Source organism: Glycine max, chromosome 5 (assembly GCF_000004515.6).
Source record: "Glycine max cultivar Williams 82 chromosome 5, Glycine_max_v4.0, whole genome shotgun sequence".
NCBI classification, from domain to species: domain Eukaryota; kingdom Viridiplantae; phylum Streptophyta; class Magnoliopsida; order Fabales; family Fabaceae; genus Glycine; species Glycine max.
In genome coordinates, this window is record NC_038241.2 from 37,230,091 (window position 1) to 37,251,661 (window position 21,571).

Sequence of the window (21,571 nt, forward strand, 5' to 3'; positions counted from 1 at the left end):
AATTTTTATTGATATTAATATTTTTAATTAAATCTATGACACTGTGACATCTAATATGATGGCTGTTTGATATAATATTTCAACTAGTTTTTTATTATTTTAAAAGTTTGTTCGGCCTTATTAGTAAAATTTTATGAGTGATTTTTATTCTATAAAAATAGCAAAATATAATACATAATACAGAATAATAGAAATGAAATAAAGTGTATCGGTTATAATAATAAATAAGTGCTGAAAATTAAAAATAAAACTCAATACCTATAAAATATTAGCTTTAAAAAATTAACATCAGATATATTAGAAACCAACAAGTGGCTATTTCTCCTAAAAAAATATATATGCCTACGTGAATAGAACAACATATATGCAAAGAGGAATTTTTTCTTATTTGGAATTTTACTTTTTTGAGAAATTAGTCTCTCGAGATGTCTTATACTTAGCAAAAAAAAATCACAAACCAACTCACTTAAGATAAAAAAAAATGAGTTAATTTTTACCAAAATAAATTTGAGATTGAATTTTCACACTTTATTCAACTCATTGGACACATCAAGTTGCACATATTTAGACATTCCTAACAAAAAATATTATTATAAACATGATACTTAAATGCATCTCTTTTTATCTTTGTATTTGGTTTAGAGGATGGAATCAAAGATAATAAAAATAAAAAACCAATAGTTAAATTAAAACAAAGTGTAAAGACTATCCACCTAAAATTAATATTATTTTTCTCCCTTTCACCTAAACAAACATAATCTATGTGTGTCTAAATGTGTTGAAATATTTAAATTAAATATTTTTATTATTGTTTTAAAAATATTGTAATATTATTTTTCTCCCTTTCACCTAAACAAACATAACCTATGTGTGTCTAAGTGTATTGAAATATTTAAATTAAATATTTTTATTATTTTTTTAAAAATATTGTAATATTATTTTTCTCCCTTTCACCTAAACAAACATAACCTATGTGTGTCTAAGTGTGTTGAAATATTTAAATTAAATATTTTTATTATTGTTTTAAAAATATTGTATATAAGTAGGGATGGGAATAGACTCAACTTTAAATAATTAGATCTAATCTATTTTATAAAACTAAGGTGTAAGTTTTATCTATTATATATTAATTTTTTTTAGAGTTTTATATGATCTTTTTAAAAGTTTAATCTGCCTTATTAGCTTGTTCAAAAGCTTACTCTTTATTAAAAATATTAAATAGATGAAAATCTAAGCCTAGTTAAATAGGACAGTAACATTTTAAAGAACAATCACATGGCTAATTAAATTTAGTTTTTAAAAGAATAAAAACTTTAAATAAATGATGTGAGAAATATTTTTTTAAAAATGCTAATAGACATGATATGAGCACTTGACTAACGTAAAGCACCATCATAAAAGACATACAATAAAAAAAGATTAATGTAGAAAACAAAAAACTAACATAAAACCATATTATATAGTCTGAACTCGTAATTAGAAGGATGATTAAAAGTTAGCTTCATCTTTATATATAATCTCATTTTGGTCTTATAAATTTATTTAATTAATAATAATATTATTAATGTAATATAAATATTCATTTTTATTATACTATTATATAAATAAACAGGTTGGTCCAATAAGGTTTTTTTAAGTCTAAGTCTAATTTATTTAAATAATTTTTTTTAGAGTCTCAAACCTAAACTATTAATTAAACAGGTCGGAGCATGTCAGACCATAAGATCTTATTTCAAACCTATACTATTCTCATCCCTGTATATAATACATTTCAAACTAAATTATAAAATATAATAGAATTAAAATACAAATATTGATACAGTAGTTTATAAAATATGTTATTAATGTAGTATTTACATTTTCGCATATATTATTAGTTATTATATTTACTACACATAATATATAATTAATTTTTATAATATTATTATTCTTCCAAAAAAATATTAATGTTATTAAGTATTATATTTACGGAATATAATATATTTATTAATTTTGACACATACAATACTATTATTGATTTTTTATTAACAATAAAAAATACTTACTTAATTTTTCTAAAATGATTTTTTTTACTCTAGTTGAGCTGGATACAATTATTAGAGAAAAGTTCACATTTCCATGTAAAAATAACCAGCACACGGCTTGGATACTTGGGTTGGGCACCATTTTAGCAGCTGAGTTTTTTCATTTGATTTGCGGTGATGCTATTAGTCTCATCAAAATTACTGTTGGTCCCTACCAATCTATTGTAAAGACCAATGTCATTTTGCAATAATTGACGCTACCCTTCTCCACCCCATCACTCTTTCCTCTTTCCCTTTATTCATTTTTTTACCCTTTCCACTTTTCTTTTCTTCATTTATTCCCTCATTTTCTTTTTTTCTCTTCATTCCTTGCCTCACAATTCTTCCTTGTACAAGGTATTTTTTCTCATGTTTGTAAATATAATGGAATCATAATTTTGTATGATTCAATTTTTTTTCCTGGGCTTTTGGTAAGTCAATAAAATCACAATTTTGTTGTGTAACAATTTCTATAACACAATAGAATCATACAACACAACAGAATTATACCTATTTGTCAAACTATAAAAAAACAATGTAATATATATATATATATATATATATAAAAGAATCATGATTCCATTATATATTGTGTAACGAAATCATATTTTTATTGTATATGTTTTATTGACCCCACTCACACAACATAAATGTGGTTTTATTGTGCATATTTTTCACACAAGAAAATTATGATTTTGTTGCACACTTATGATTCCATTGTGCATTGTGGAGAAGGATATTTTTGGAATGTTAAATGGTTATAGGAGGGAATAGAAATTTGAAGGGGCAAATATCAACCCCTTCATTTGGGTATAAAAACTATCTATTGTCAAAACAAAAATGTCAAACAATAGATAGTTCTCACTCCTTAATGAACTTGGACTGCTTGGCCATTTTAATGGCATACTTTGTACACGCCATTAGATTCAATTGCGTGTCAAAGTAACCCTCTCCCTTGAAAATAACATAAAAGAAAAGAAAGGGGTTTATTCCAGGCATCAATGTCTACATCACGATAATAATTCATGCTAGTACCTGAGCAACATAAACTCTCTATTGTCAAAACAAAAATGTCAAGCAATATAATTGCCTAGTTTGAAATTTTTTAACGTGATAAGTGATAACTTGTAATGGCAAGCGTAAGTAATAATAAGCAAGACTTTACGGGATGGTAATTCTCCTTTAGTTGGGGTAGGGTCCTTAACTCCTCATAACCAAATTATGCTCAATGCTAAAGGAAGAGGATGAATATATAGAAAGTTTTACAATTGTTTTGCAATTATACATACATGGACTTTAAGGATTAATGAGTAGGGACAGTTTACCAGAAGCCATAGTTTGGGATGTCACATATTAGGCCCATGGGCCATGGCTCACACTGTATGGAAAAATATGACTTGAAAAGCTCAAGAAGTAATTATGATTACTATTTATATGTTGCGTGTTAATTATTCTACTATTTTTTGGAAAAAATGTATTCAGATTATTTTACACACATTTTGAGAGGGAAAAATATAGCAAAATATATAGAGCTAAATGGCTAAAAGACTGGTTGCATAAACAGTTTAATTAAATACTTCAATTTTATTTCTTAAGTTAAAATATTTATTGACATGATATGTCAAATTTTAAAATTTAAAAATGATATTTAAATTAAAATTTATTAAGATAACAGTGATGATAAAATTTAATTTATCTAATAAAAATTATTTTTAATTTGGTATAATGTATAAATATTTAAAATTAAATTTATATTTTAAGTAATAATATTTTAAATACAATTAATCGTAAATAAAAATAAAACTAAATACTCAATGTAAAAAAAAGTTAATAAATTTAAGAAAAAATAGCTTCAAAAAATGCTTTTATTTAAAAATAAAGATTTAAATTTATAAGATGAAATGTGTAATGATGTAATGCTCTGATTATGTTCACATGTCAAAAATGATATATTTAACTAGAAGACTTGTATTTTATTTTTTTAGATACTGCAAACAAAACTATATTGATAGACACTCATATTTCACTCAATTTTTTTTTATAAGATTGAAAATAACTTTATAAATCCCATACTCAATGGAATATTATCAATCAAAATTTACCTCTCTTAAAATCAATTGTTTTTACCTAAAATTCACTTGCTTGCCTTAAAATTTTGCCAAATAACAATCGGAATATAGCGAATAGGAATAGGAAGATAAACTCCCCTTTGACATGCCGGGAATCTTATCCATATGAGTTAATTCTGGCAACCCCAAGTGGGTCGGCGGTGGCATGTTATATTTGTTGCGAGGATAGGGTGCACAATGTGAATGCCCTATAACTTCATTATAATGACAAATAATAACATTTTATATATTATTTTAATATTTTTAATGAATTATTAAACATATGAAAAAAAAATTGGTATCTTTTGATGATTAAGTTTCTAAAAAATTATTGAACTTTATTAATTCAATATATCCTTAAGTTTTCTGACAATTAAGACTAAGATTTTTTAATTTGCTAAGCATTTGTGGATAATTTTTTGATTGTGAAGTTTATTTTCTAACTAGGAAACGAAACTCATGAAGCTATAAAAGGTTTACATTAGATAAATCCTGAAGTGATTTGAATTATTCACAAATGGTTAGCAAATTCTCACATTAATTAACAGAAATAAAACTTAAGTCTACTTAGTCTTTTTTTTTTTATTAAAACTGATTTTTGTAAGATAAAGAAAAAATTGAACAATTGATTTAGTATAAAATAAATGATTCAGGTTAAGAGTGATTTTTAAAATTTATTCTTCAGTTATATTTAGTTGTTTAATCTAATCATTGATTTAATATAAAATGAATGGTTTAGATTAAGGGTAATTTTTTAAACTTATTTTAGAGTAAGCGAATCCCCTCTCACATATATTTTATTTTACACTGCAATATTAATTTATTGTCAATTATATTTATTTTTCAAAAGGCAAAAAAAATGCTAAGACTTATCCGGGCATTGCCAGATAGCTCAAATGCTTTTGCTTATAGAAGATTGATTGGAAAATTTATTGGGTGATGCTAGGTGCTGGTGCACTCAATAATTTTTTTAATTTCCTAAATGTTCCTGGTGTTTTCTTCCTTTTGAAGTTGGTTGTAATGTTATTTTTTCTTTTACGTCTTCATTGTTTTTTTTGTTTTTTTTTCTTACTACCTCTGTTGTTGGTTCGTATTGGTTTTTCATTGTTGAGAGAATTGTTGCTTGGGTCAAGGTGAAAGTGTTACAGATCAGTGGTGATTGTTGCGGTGGTTGTTTCATCCCGTCAGCATTTAAGGTACGTCATTTTGTTGCATTTTACTAGGTGTGCGTGAGTTGACCTGTATGTGTAAGTTATAAGTACAGATCAAGTTGATCCGTAAGATCTATACAGATTAACTTGATCTATAAGTTAAAATTACACATACAGATCAATTTGATCTGTATAGATCATACAGATCAAGTTGATCCGTATGACTCATATAAATTAACTATGAGTCATACGAATCAAGTTAATACATGAGTCATACAAATTAAATTGATTCATATAATTCATATGAATCAACTATGACTCATACGAATCAAGTTGATCCATATGAGTCATGCGAATCAATTTAAGTGAAAGACAATTTTATCTATTCACTTAAAATACTGAATATATCAATAATAATATAATAATGCTAGTTACACCTAGCATCACCCAAATTTATTTATTCGACGATAACTAGTCCAATATATGTAGTTTAACAACTTAGCCCATATAACGTGCAATGCACTTGAACCACATCCCAAAGCAATAATGAGATAGGGATCTCAAATACCAAGGCCTCTTAAAGGATCTTTTCTATGCTGCAAATTCTACCTTCATCCCATTTTGCTTTTGTAAACTCATACTAAGCCCTATCCAAATTCCTAGAAGTTAGTTACCGGTTTGTGTTCCATGTAAACTTAGGCTTCCGTAAAGTATTTAACTAGATTTTTCCTTGCTGAAAAAATTATTTGATTATTTAATAAATAATTTTTTGTAGTTTTTAATATTTTTTAAAACGTTAATTGGAGTAAAATTTTTAAAAATATTAGTTTTTAGTTTTTTTATTTTTATCTTCAATAAATTTATCTAATTTTCTAATTATCCTTTTAAAATAAATTATGGTCTTATTATGTTATTTTATATTTTTTTAGTTATTTAGAGAGCTAGGTGTACTGATTAAATATAATTTAATAAATAAGTTTTTCAATTTTTAATTACCAGATAATTTTTAGTTAATTTTACAACTTATTAGTAGGATCTGATTGGAAAGTCAAGTAGAGCACAATATCAAGACCATATTTAAATGTTAAATATCGGTCCCTTGGTACAATTATTACACGGATCTTGTCCCAATTAATTGCGACAATTAATTGATCATCCATTTACTTGGTATATAATCCCAACTTTTTATGAACAAACAAAGCACATTAACATTGATTCTCACTAATAATTGCGACAAGTAATTGATCATCCATTTATTTGGCATATAACTCCATTTCATCCATGTATTTCCAACTTAGGACTACATGATATATATAGTTGAATGAGAGTTATCTAATAATTTACTAGTTAGTATTAAAAGGACAGCAATAACTCAAATTTAAAGGATAAAAGATCAAAACAAATCTTTTAACATATAGCTTCTCTCTTATTTATTATTTTTCTTTTCTTCTTTTTAAAGACATGAGTAAAATAATAATAATTAATTAGTATTTTAACTTATGTGTGGCATAGAATAAATGTTTATTTTATATAAATAAATATTTTTAAACATATAAATTATATTATAATTAAAATGTGTAATAAATGAATAAATGTTTTTGAACATATAAATTATATTCTAAATTTTTTATAAGAAAATTATTATGTTGTGTTATATTGTTATTTTTAATTATTGATATTTTAAAAAAAAATATTCAAGTTAAAATTAAAGATATTAAAAATGATAGATTGGAGAAGATAAAAAAAAGTTAGGCAAAAGAGTTTTGATAATAAAACTATAAGATTATATATCTGTACGTTAGAAATGAATTTGAATTTTAAAGATAATATATATATATATATATATAGAATATAAAAATTTTAAGATATTAATTTCTAATATTCAATTATACTAGCTAGTACTTTGTCAAATCATTTTGTTGATATCAGAAACAAAAGAATATAACAAAAGCATACTAAGAGAGTGAAGTTCGCCGCTTAAGAAAGGAGTGTACTTAAATGAGAAAGAATGGAAAGAGACGAGACTTGAGAAAGCCTATAGTCTTACAACTTTATGTATACAGGAAATAAATATCTTAAAATTTTAAAATAAAAGAATAATAAAAACAAACTTTTATTCAAAAGTGCGATAATAATATGTCTGTCTAGCTATCATTATCGATCATGTTTGTATCATTAAAGTTAGAGTCCTTAAATTTGGTACGATCATGAATATGTAAAGAAAAGGTCAAGAGATCATATATATTAAATATTTCTTCCCCTACCAATAATATAATAACACAACAGGGCTTTCATTTTCCTTTTGGTGAAGTGGGAAAGAAAATATATAGGTGAATATTGTCCGAAATAAATTTATATACTCACAATTCAAAGTAGCTAATTAATTCTAGTTTTAATAATAAAGTATTGTTTTATTATTATTGTCATATTTCATTGTTTAATTAAATAATTTATTTGATAATGTATATCATTGATTAAAATTAAAGACTTATTATTATAATAGAGAATATGATAATCAGAAATATTTTTTTTTAATTTTAATTTAAATTATTTTTTATCATAAGATTATTGTAAATAGAACATTAATAATTCGGATAGATTAATATATATGCTATTATCTTTATTGGATAAATATTAATAGATTTTATTTATTAATTTACATATATACAGATGAGTCACATGTGAATGTAAGCATTGAATTGATTCAATTAAAATTTTCTAATGGTTAAATTTATCATATACTGTCAATAAAAAATTCTCAAGAAGAGGTTTAATAGTTTTTTTTATCTGAAACACATCATGTTTTAGAACACTTGTTGAATGAATATTGGATATAATTAAATACCTGTAAAATTAATGATTAATCAAGAAGATATTCATCAACTCTAAAGTTAAACACATAGATGTAAAGATGAAAGAAATTATTATATTTTTCCAATGGTTTTTGAAAGTAAAACGCTACTTCATGTTATCTGGACGTTAAGAAATATTTATAGATGTCTACCTTGATTAATATATTAATTTGATTAATATATTATCGGCTTAATATTGAACTTACGAGGTTATATACAAATAAGTGTTTTAATTTTTGCTAAGAAAATTATTTTAATATTTGATGACCAATTAAAGTAGAAAATTTAATATAATCATATGATTAATTAATTTTCTAAGTAGAATATTATTATATTTTTTGCTAGCACTGACAATATAAATAATTTGAAATATTTGGTGAGAGAAAAGAAACAAATTGTAGGATTTCATGTTTGGAATTTGGTTTAAAAAGCTCTTACATACTAGTTGGACTTGGTCAATTATTATTTCTAATTTCAAATTACTAAAATATTTTAAAATGACTTAAAAGATAAGATAGTTGTTTTGATTTTATCATAAACATGTTATCTTCAGCGTACTATAAATACATTTCTAGACTACATGTTGAAGAGACTTATGATCATTTATTTTCTCATTCTCTCCTAACACCACTAATTATTGTTCCATCAGTGAAAGTTATTGACACATAAAAATTAGTCTTAGTATGAATATATACAGAATCTTCACATTATTAAAGAAATTTTTTATGCTTCAAGAGTTCATTAATATATACACATTTAATTATGTCGTCCATTGAAATATAATTTAGATGAAAAATAGATCATTTTTTATTTTATTGTGTATTTTGAATACCTTTTTCCTTCCATTGATATCAAAGTTAAGTTCTTTTATATTTAAATTATATTAAAGAAAAAAGATGTTCAAACCACACATTAGAATAAAAAATAATTTATTTCACGTACATCTAAATTATATTTCAATCAACCACATACTAAATATGGAAGCATTGAAATTTTCTTCAAATATAGACAGGGCTTGGCTTTGGTCGTAATTGGGGATGGTGGTAGGTATCATACAACATCAGATAATCATGAATCATAGCATTGGTTTTCTTTAGCGTCTCATCACGCTGGCGCAAATAAGACCTAGCTAGCTTGAAGCCTTGAACAGTCACTTTCAGACACACTGAAACGACCATGATTCGCTTGAGTGTCACTGTGTTCTTTTGCTTCAGGGAATTAATGTGCAGTGTTCTGAACACTACTGTTTGTGACCCTTTAATTTAAACTAGAAACATGACCAGCTAGGTTGCAAGCGATTCGCAAAATCTACCGTTTTCGTTTATTGTTAGTACACCAGTTTTTCTCATGCTATATTCTTAATTATCAGAGCGCGTGGAGAGAAAATAAGAGTAGTACAGTTCTTGATGAGGGACGTAGTAAAAGCTGTTTTCACAGTTGGCATTCATGCCCCCCGAAATAATTTGGTTCTTGTTTGAAAGTAAACATCAAGGAACATGAGACTTGCGGCATGCATGTTTAGTTTCCAATCCAACTTGTGCACGAAGCTGAGACTTCAAATAAATAAGAGAATGCCTTGCTCGATCATTTTTTGTCTTGACATACATAAATCAGTCATATTATAAAAATTGATATTTTTTAAAAAAAATTGAAAATGATATTTTATAATAACTTACCTATTTTATTTAATTAATTGAGTTAAATTTCTTAATTATAAAAAATATATAATACTCCTGGAACATCCATGTTATGTGGAAACCTCTCTTTTGGTGTAGTCAGTAACGAGAGAGAGGAGATAAATAATATTTGATATAATATTAATTAACAACATAATTAATAAAAGAAAAGATAAAAAGAGATAAAGAATGTTAACGTCAACCCCATTTTAAAGAACAATTATTAAGTAATCTAGAACAAACGCGTATCTATAGTTTTAGCTAATTGATTATTCGATCTCCACGTAACATATGTTTAAGTTTTTTAATTTACTTGAGAGATTTGAGATAATTCGATCTTCTTCTTCTTCTTTTTTGTTTTTTTAAAGAGGAAGATAATTCTATTTAGACTTCCATTAATTCACCTTCTCCTGAAAGATTATCTTTTTAGATTTTACAATATTCGAATTAGAGTATTTTTATTTAACGTGAGTATTTTATTCCACGGATTAGCTTTGATGTACACTCGACTACCACCTTACGTAGAACACGTACTAATTATAAATTATGGAATCATGCTTATGTTAATCACGTAGAACACTAATTATTAGTGTTTTTGAAAGTCATTTGGATGTTTTGTTGGTGGCTACTGTAACACGGTCCTTTCCATTAGAGTGTAATCTCAACTCCCCCCCCCCCCCCCTCCCCCCCAGAAGGTTTGAGAGAAACCACCTATTTTCAATTCTCGCCAAACCTCTCTTCCTCTAGAAACATCATTAACCTCTATATTATATATAGGAACGGTGTAGTGGAAGAGACAAGGGAGAAGGAGAAAGAGAAAAAATCATAAGTGATGTCAACAACTTCCCATTCCATTGTTCACCACAGCTTATTCGAGGAGCAGGATCAGATGCCTACACAGATAGGTTTCTTTCCCTTTCCAACAAACCTTACTTTCCCTCCTTTGGGTTGCCATCAATCCTCTCTGAAAGCCTTCAGCTCCATAGCACCTTCTTCATCACTTGTTATATCTCAACAAGATTCTGTATCAAATCTAACAGCAGAAACCCTATTCTCAACCACTGCTCAAAAGTCAAGGGAAGACCTCACTTCTAGCTTTCGAGGAGCTCAATTCCTATCCTTGCATAGATTAAGTGTAAATCCATGGTGAGACAATACCACTTTAATAAATTCTCATAATATCCAACCACGCACGTTAACCTTTTTTTGACATGTAATTGAGTAAATTCATTAACCATTAGATAGATAAAAAAAATATTAGATAGTTCTAAATTACTAAATGTTTATGATTGATCCTGTCAATTTTTAGGTAATATGTATTCGAATTTTTCAATTTTAAAAAAAGAATTACTAATACTTGATTGCATGCCATGAGAAGATTATAATGAAGACCATGATGAAATAGGATCATGCAACAATTTTTCTGCACAGAAACATATATTCTCTATATATAGATATTAAAGAGAGTTGGGATTCCATTATGAATGAATTTAGGGCACTTGGAGAAGTGGCTGATTGCTTCAGCAGTAAAAGAAGTGGAATTGATGATCATCATCTCGGAAATTTCAGCCACGAAGATGAAGAAAATCAAGGCAAGAAGGAAGGTGAGAGAGCCTAGGTTTTGCTTCAAGACCATGAGCGATATGGATGAATTGGACGATGGCTACAAGTGGAGGAAGTATGGACAGAAAGTTGTGAAGGGCACGCATCACCCTAGGTATGATCATGAATTCAAAGCTTCTCTCATTTTGTTTTTTCTTTAATTTTTAAGTTGATTAAAGAATATTAAATTGATCAAACCTTTGATGATCGATTGTATATCCCAACACTTGCAACATATTCTCTCTCTCTAATCTGTTACCTCTCTTTCATTATTGTTTTGATCATAATCACATAACTGGCTTTGCTACTAGTTTCGGCAAGATCTTAATTTTCTAAATAATGTGCGGATGCCTATAATAATTAAAGATATATATAAAAGCAAAAGTCCACTTTATATGTCAAGTTCAAAATGTATATATAAAGCATATATAAATTTGTTCAAAGGATAGGAAGAAAATTTTGCCAAGGTTAAAGAACTAAATAATTATGACCCTCAGATGTATATAGTATATGTAAATGTAACTGGTCTATTAGAACTTTTTCCTGACACTCACCGAGTAGATCATGATACATTGATACTCTTGCTTTTCTCACAAACCCATTAAAGCACTTTCGGGAAAAAAATACAAAATGGTTTTTATAGTGCCTGCATTAATTATGGTATTGATAACTCTTAGATACTGATTCTGATTATAGCATGAAGATTTTTGTTATTAATAGTCACTAATTAATACTACTATGGGGGTTAAATATTTCATCAGTTGGAATAAAATTCACTCTCTAAAAATATGATCGATCACAACAACTCATTGAACGATTATAAGCATTATGAAGTTATCTTATTGTGTTTTGGCCTACATTTGCATGTATAGAAGCTATTACCGTTGCATACAAGATAATTGTCGTGTAAAGAAACGAGTGGAACGCTTCGCCGAGGATCCAAGGATGGTGATAACCACATATGAAGGGAGACATGTTCACTCTCCATCAAATGATCTCGAAGACTCCATCTCAACTTGATAGCTTCTTGTTATGGTACACTACACGCCAACCATAATATTCGTGTAAAATGTATACGTTCTTAAGGGTGTGATTTGTTGAGATGAAAAATGAATTAAGTATAGAGGAAGGAGTCAATGTATTTATAAAATGCCTGATATTCTCCATCCATTATTCCCGCGTTTTCATCACTTACAAGCACACCATGAGAGTGTATTTGACTTTTCTATTTTTATATATGCTACGCATTTAGCTTGTGTCTTGGTATACTGATTAAATGAATAATCATTGTGGGCTTAAACTAAATGAATCACTATATAGTATAATGATTGTTTACACTAAATATAGTATACTGATACTAAGAATGATAATATATATATATATATATATATATATATATATATATATATATATATATATATATATATATATATAATTTTTTTATAGTAACAACATTATCTATTAATTTAATATTGCATCATACTATTAACATTATTAACTCATAAAACTCACAATAGTTTATATTAGCAATTCAGATAATTCTGTCAGAAAAACGTCTATAGTTTTATATTTTTTGGTAAGAATTGAAAGAGTATTCAATCCATTGAGTAAAAAAAAAAACAGTTTTAAAAAATAAGAATGCTAACAAGATAATTTACATTTATATATATAGTATGCGAGGACTGTAAGAGCGTGTTGTTAACATTTTTGTGACACTTATACCTTACTTACCTGTACTAAAAGCAAACCATAACTACTAAAATCAAGGAAATTCAACGTCATAGTAACCCATTGATCTTCAACTACTTATGAATATTGTTTTCCTTCCGCCCAACAAATGCTCGAATTATATGCTAGCTAACCAAGCTCGGTTGCAACACATAAAAGGAATTCGAGTAGTGATATATGAACACATCTCTATTATAAATATCCGATAACACTCATTTTTCTCTTTTTATCATATAATATTTATCATACATATATTTCTCTTTCTTTATCTCTCTAGGTATTAAATAATACACGGGTGTTCATTAATCATTTTCAAGGAACCCCCTCACCCAAAATTATAATTAACATGCGCGCGGTAGTAACACTTTATCTATGATATTTGTATGAAAATTCTTTAGCTATAATGTGAAAATCTAAATTAATTTTTAAAGTATTATAATTACTCATGAAAAGAAAAAAAATGTTTTTTTTAATATTTTAGTTACTATCTATGTATTAAAAAACTGAAGTGATATAAATGCATTATTTCTCTCTCTCTCTCTCTCTCTATATATATATATATATATATATATATATATATTCTTGTCAATAAAACCATATCAAATTGACTCTCGCATAATCCCTTCAAATTGATAACGTAGGTGGTGTTTGAACATATATTTTGATTAATGACACTCAAATTAAATTAGCATAACATAAAATGGAGATTAAATTCAAATACAACACTAATTGCAATAATAATTTGGCATAATTCATATAGATCGATATCAATGTTTTAAACCAAACGCAATATCTTTGCTACAAAGAAAAATAAAAAATCAATCTATTCAGATTGATTTACACAAAATATGATAGCAACAAAGCAATAGAGTGCAATAAGTTGACTCTCACATATTGGCCATTCCCTCAATAGCTTTGAGAACTAAACTTCTTTCAAGCTGTAGCAAAAAAATTTTTCACAATAAGTACATAATAAAGATTATACAATATCAATGCAATGAACTAATTAAAAGTGATAGACTAAGAAGACAACTGTACATAGTAACCAAAACACTAGAAGGACCACGAACCAGGAGGGAATATGAAAATACTTTGTGCTATCAGTTGAAATTAAAAACATTTATGTGTTAATACTAACATTTTACATATGTAAAAAGACTTTTGATTAGTCTCAGTCTCCTCCTCAATTTAAACAAGTCAAATATTCGTTCATTCTCTAATAGACTTATTTAATAAAATTAATAACACACCTCAAAGCAACCCTTAAGTATTAGTGTCAAGTCTAATCTTGTAGATTTAGCTGTTATGTTCTCGTGGCAACAATATATTTTAATGTAACATAATCAAACTTATATTGACAAGGAACAAATATGTGCATATTATTCATGAGTTACTATTAACTGAAAAATATGTACAAAACAATTACCTTAAGGCAAATATGAAGTTTTTCTTCTAGAGCAGAAAATTCACGTTGAACTTGTTTCAGTGCCTTCGAACACCTACAAAGAAAGAGATTTTTGTTTAAAGTGTTCCATGGAATTTGTTTTTTGTTTTGTTTATTGAATATGTGCTGTTAAATATAGGGTTTAAGTTCATCTAATATATAGGTTTAGGTGTTCATTACTCTTCTTTAGAGGCTGCATCAATAGTGCGTTCAAAGTCAGTAAGTGCTTTTGCCAATCTACATGCCCCAAAACTGAGATACACAAATAAATAATAGTTAGAAATGAGAATTTTTATATCTCATATTTTATTTTATTTTTTGACATAAATTGATTAAATATTCAAAATAGTATATCTTGAGCATTATTTAGAGAGTTTACTGGAATTTGTCTTATGATTATAACGCCTCAAAAGAGATTGATTAACATCCGAAAACAATAAAACTCGCAATGCAATGTAGGATTTCCAAACAAAAGTGCAAAAGTACTAACATTAAACTAAACAAGCTTGGAGAAAATAGGTATGAGAATTAAATCTAGTTCAATATATATACTCGTTTTACTTTATCTAACTTTAGTGAGAAAGACTCGTAACCTTTATGCAAACTTTAAAATAATTACCTTGAAGAACTTCCCTTAACTTTATAAACATATTCTTTCATAAGTTTGTAGTTCAAAGTTTGATCATTCCTACATTAAAGAAAAAAGAGAGGAAAGTATCAAATTTAAAACTAAAGAATTAGCATATAATAATAAGACAACATTTATATATTTAATTTATAGACATTTTTGTATTGTTTTTCAATAAAACACAAACATGTTTACATATTATTTATTTGTGTTTTAATTGAAAACAACACAGAAAAATACCTATAAAACAATACTTAATTTTTTTTGTTAGTAAAAATATCATATTATGTATGAAAAAAGAAGTAAAAATTACATTGTTTGTGTCAAAAATTTCAAGCCATCTCGAACTTCACAGCAAAATTCCGGTATCACTTCGATGTAGAAATTATCTTCGACATTCTTTTTCAACGAGTAGACAAAAGTGAACTGATCATCCACCAAACCCTATCACAAAAGAAGGAGAAAAGCATAAAGCAAAATAAGGCAATTTCACGTACATTCAGCAAAATTTAATTTGAACAAGTACATAAAATTAAAAAACAAATTAAAACCAAGGGTGTCTTTCAACCCACTATAAGTGTAGAAACTAATTGATCACAATTTTTTTCTGTTATGATTATTGAGGGAGTTTAGAGAAAGACCTGTTGCTTCATGGACTTGAAGGTGTCCGAGAGCTGCACTTTGAAGAACTCCATATCAGCTACTCGAGCCTTTTCAAAACTGAGTAAAGAAAGAGATGATAGACACTAAATATATAGCAATGGAAAAGCCATTATTTGATCGCCAATTGAATTTGTGAATGTATGAATTAAAAGATTAAATTGAAACCTAGTAAAGACCAATGATTCTAACAATTTTGATGGGGCACTTTTCTCTAAATTTGCTAAGCGGTGGTGTTGGTACTCAACATGCCATGTATTTAATAAATTTCTACTACCTAATTGTTAATTTCATAGTCATATATAACAAGTTGGATTGTCTTGGTAAGGTGAATTCTTTTACATGGTAAGAAACAAATGCGCTTATTAAGGTTTCCTAAATAATTGAATAAATTAACAAAACTAACTCTGTATATAGGGGAAGTTCGTGCCTCTCTAAATTTTTTAAATAATAAAAAAATATAAATTAAATACAGTTAATAAAAAAATGAGAGAATAAAAAAAACTAATAATATAAAATTAGTAGAAATTAACGTAAGTTAAAAGAAAAATTTAAAATTTAAGAAATGATTTAAAAGCAAAATTATCCGATAAAAATGAAGAGGAATTAGTGGGTGATTACTTAATTTTGGTTAATGGGCTAATTTTAATCTAAAAATGATTAATTATTGTTATTACTTTAATATTATTAAGAATAAGAATAAAATGGTCTAACAGATGTGAAGAACAAAAACTGTTATATAAAATTGTATTTCCTTTATATATTAATATAAATTCAATAATAAATAAATTTAATGAGCGAATTTTTTTAATCTATGAAAATGATATCAAAGATTTACAACAACTCATATATCATATTCATTTAACTGAATTAAATTCTTTGATAATTTAACGAAGAGTGGGAATTAAAATTGATGAAAACTTAAGGATATGCTTAAGAAAAAAAAACTCACAAGTACCAAAATGTTTGAAAACATCTTAGAAAATTGTCTAAGATTGAATATTTGCACCGATTCAAAAAGTTCACGATTCTAAAAACTAAACATCACTAAAATAATTAGAATTAATGTATATACATTTTCAATATATATATATATATATATATATATATTGCAAAAACAGTTAATAGGTTCATTTGTTTGCACATTATTCTATTATTTAATATAATGTATAGAACGGGTTCTTATTAAATGTCTTGTATATAAAAAAAAAAATAGCTAGAGACGCAATCCATATAAATTAGACCCAAATAACAAAGGATGGTTTTTGAAACTTCAAAACTTCAAGTAAAATAAAGGAATGGTTGTGTGTAAGAATAATTTATTAGGATGGTGTTGGTTACATACTAGCTAGGTATGTTGTATTTTGATTTTTTTTTTTTACTGCATGTTGTATTTTGAATAGGGTCGATTATAATTGGAGTAGCCCTTGAAGAAATTTAATTTTGGTTTTTGTTTAGATTCTTTCTTGTTGGATTTTTTTTTGTTAATATAATTTTTTATATTAACAAATAATTATAAAACATTGTAGATATTATTTTTAAATTATTTATCATAAAAGTCAATACATTTACAAATTAAATATGATTCAATGAAAACGAAAAAAAAGTTTACACATTCAAATTAATTTTTATTGTTTATTTTGGTATTGATTCGGAATTTTAATGTAACCTAACGTGGAAGTTTTTTTTCTAAAAAAAATCGTCAGTGGTTTATTTTTCTTCCTTTCCATTTGTATTTATATTTCGTTACTAAAAGAGATAATGTTAAATGTAGAAAATTAAAAAAAAAATTGTGAACACTCTAGAATTGGTTTAGTGATGGGAATACTTTGTGTTGCTTGTATGGAATCTTAGATTCAAACTCTATTCCATCATTGTAAAAAAAAAAAAGTATTTTTTTAGGATATTAAGAAATAAAGATAAAAAATGATGTTTGTATATTTTTTAAGTAATAAATTTTCTCTTAGTTAAAACCTTTTACTTTGAAAGTAATCTAATTAATAATTTTTTTTAAGTAAGTGAACATATTAAATACTTAATGGATTACTTCCTTTTCTACATGTCTAATACATAAATTATATGAAATGTAATATAAAATTTCCACTTAATCATTTTTGTTAAAACTAATTTTACCTTCCTAATATAACTGTTCTAAAAAAATTCCTAATATTACATCTACTATTATTCATTTTTTATTTGTGAAAAATATATGCACTATTTAATAAAAAAACTAATTAATATTATTATCTTAAATAATAATTAATATTATCTTAAATTTTTTAAATAGACACATGATTATTAATAAATGTTTCTCACAACAACAAATAAATAAAAAAGCTAAATTGTTCTATTGGTATCTTTATTTTTTAATTTGTTCAACTTGATCCTTCTATTATTAAAATATTTAATGTGTGGTCCTTTACTTGTTAAAATATATGCAATGTAATTTCTACCAAAAAAAAATGTGACGCTTTATCTTTTTTTTATTAACGATGATCAATTTTTATGTGATAGTCGCATGTTTATTTTTGGTTTTTCATTAGACTAGACTACTATTGTTAATGTGAAAATAACTTAAAATGATTACGTTGGATATAATTTTGCAATTAAAAGACCAATCATATTGCATATGATTTGATACTTAGAAGACCACATAGATGACTTTAATAATAAATATATCAAATTAAAAAAATAAAGAAACCAAAAGAATAATTTGACCATTAAAAACAAATAAAAATACATCTTAATAATTGCTCTTAGGACAATCATTAATAGGACCTTTTAATTGGAAAGCATTCAAGAGATTGTATTCAAATCTATTTCACCAATATATTGTAATAAAACCTTAAGCTTCATAATATGAACTCCCTTGTCCATATTCTACTCTCCAATAAATGAACTATTATGATGTGAGAATATTCTTTGTATATACTTTCTAAAGCTTGAGGTCTGTCTTAGTTACGGTAAGCCTCGGAATTCAATTTACCTATACTTGCAAAAAAAAAAAAAAAGCCATCATGTATATTTTTCTTTAAAAATGTAACAAACATTTAATGTACTATGCCAATATCTTAAAATTTTAATGAAATATTAAAAATAATTTAAAATAAAAATATAAGAGGAAAGTTCACAATTACAAGAATATGTATAATTAATTCAAAAAATAAATACATTTAGCTAATATTTAAGGAAAATAGTAATTCTAAATATCAAAAGAAAAATAGGCAGGAATTAATTTAAATGCATAAATAATTAATATTTGATAAAAAAAACATAAAATTAAATACATTTATTCTAAAAGGTTGGTGAGATCTCAGAGAAAATTAAAATATAAAATTGAAAGTAATTAATGAATTAAATGTTTTTAAAGAATAAAATAATTTAATTATAATGCTTTGATAGTGTAATTGGTTTTTATATTATCATTTAATAACAAGTTGTTGTGATCGGTAGCGTATGCTAATTTTTATAAAATTATTTTAAAAATAATACTTGTAATGTTTTTCATTAGTTGATAATATACAATTTTTTTTTTTGTTAATAGTACATGAAAATTAAACTTAAAACATGCTTGATAACACCTTAAAATTCATAACAGGGACTCGTGCATATACTACCCTCCGATAAATGAACTATCACATATATTTTTTTTCCTAAAAAAGAAATAACAAGCATTTCAATGTATTATATCAATAGTTTTAAATTTTAATGAAATATTAAAAATAATTTAAAATAAAAAATATATAAACAATTAATATTTGATAAAAAATAACAAAATTATTTTTTAAATATATTTTTTATTCCTAATATATATATTTGACTTTTATGTTTAATTTTTCATAAATTTTTTATTCCAATCAGGTTTTTAATATTTAAATTTTTTTATCATTAATAAAAATTTATTAACTAATTACATAACTATTGGTTGGACATATTGACATGCGATATGTGACATCATATGCATTCTCGTTGAGTGGGAATACATGCGACATGCGACATGTGACATCATGTGCATTCTCGTTGAGTGGGAATACATGATTTTTATTTTTTTTATTTTTAAAAAGTTACGACGTTGTTTGAATTTAGGTTAAAAAGCACTTAAAAAAATAAAAAGCAATAGCTTTTTGTAAAGAGTGCAAGAGCTTTTTGGAAGAGTAAAAGATAAACAACACTCAGCCTAGCCTCGCGAGCACTTGATGGGCAATCTCTGACCAAATGCCTAGACTCTCCACAACTGTAGCAACTTCCTCCGCTGCCACCGCCTCCTCCTCCACTACCATCGTATCTTTTGCCACCGCCGTTCCATATCTGCCACCGCCTCTCCTCCACCACCATCGTACCTTTTGCCACCGCCATTCCATATCTGCCACTGCCCCCTTAGCTGCAGTCCCTAGCCAGATGTCCCAATTCACTACAGTTGTAGCAATCCCCGTCACCACTGCCTCGTCCACCACCATCGTAGTTGCCGCCACCGCCATATCCACCTCCACTCCTTCCTTGTCCCCTACCGCCGTTCCATTTTTTTTCCTCTTACAAAAATACATCTCGGTGATAACTTCTTAAAAAAAATTTAAATATTAGGACCCAATTTGAATTTTTTTTTATTAGGAACTAGATGCAAAGTGAGATATACATTTGTTCTAAATGGTTGGTGAAATCTCAAAGATAAAAAGATAATTAATACTACTCCGAAGTTAAATATAAACAAAAATAATTAACTTTACATTAAATAAAAAAATTGATTAATATCATTTAGTTCTACTAATTATATTTAAAAAATAAAGTTTTTTTCCCTAAATATCTTCATTACAATTTAATATCAAGAATAAAAAAGAGTTATCGAAACAAAAATAATAATTAATTGAAGAATATTTTTAGAATGATATCATTAAATGCAATTAAAATAGTTATAAGAAAAGTTAAAATTTTCTTATATCTGAGTCTAAAAATATTTTTTGCTTCTTATATTAGGAGTATTTTAAAAAAATACTCAACTGCATAGGACCCTATACTTATCTCACTGTAAAAAAAGACTAGAGTTAGACTGAAATTAATTAATATTTGATTAAAGTGAGAAGGGAGTGGGACAGCAACTCCCGGCAGCTCGTGGTGGTTGGAAGAGGGGTGCAAAGAAGGGAACTGGTAGGAGAGGAAAGGGGAAAGGGTAGGTATTTTTGGAGAAAAAGTTTACAAAAATAAAAACAGATGACTAGAGGAGTATAAAGAGAAAAAAAGGAAGTTGCAAATAAGAAACTGGTGGGCACAATTAGGGAGTTTAGATAAAAAAAAAATTATTGATACTTAACCACAACGGACTCCTAAGGTCACTCCAATCCTTTCTCTTCGTGTTTTTCTTACTGATAGCTGGCATATCTCTGATTAGAGGTGTGCAATTAGCAATATCACTTACCTTAACAGACACAACGGTCCAATACTCCCGAGTCACTAGCCTCGAATTCTATTGGTACCACTGCACTTTTTCTACCAGTTCAAATTAATTCACTATGGCAGTTTACGGAAAATGGTATTCTATGATGCAAACAGGGGGGAAACTAGTTATTCATCTAGAAATTACTAGTATAAAAGTCCTAATCATCTATGATTAACGGTTATATTTTGTATGCTACTTACAATCTTGTACCAGGAGTATCGACATCAC

At 26.5% G+C, this 21,571-nt stretch overlaps 1 pseudogene; it reads left to right on the top strand.

Moving 5' to 3' along the window:
• Positions 1–10,682: 10,682 nt before the first annotated feature.
• LOC100812194 (probable WRKY transcription factor 13) lies at positions 10,683–12,509 on the top strand (annotated as a pseudogene).
• Positions 12,510–21,571: the final 9,062 nt, after the last annotated feature.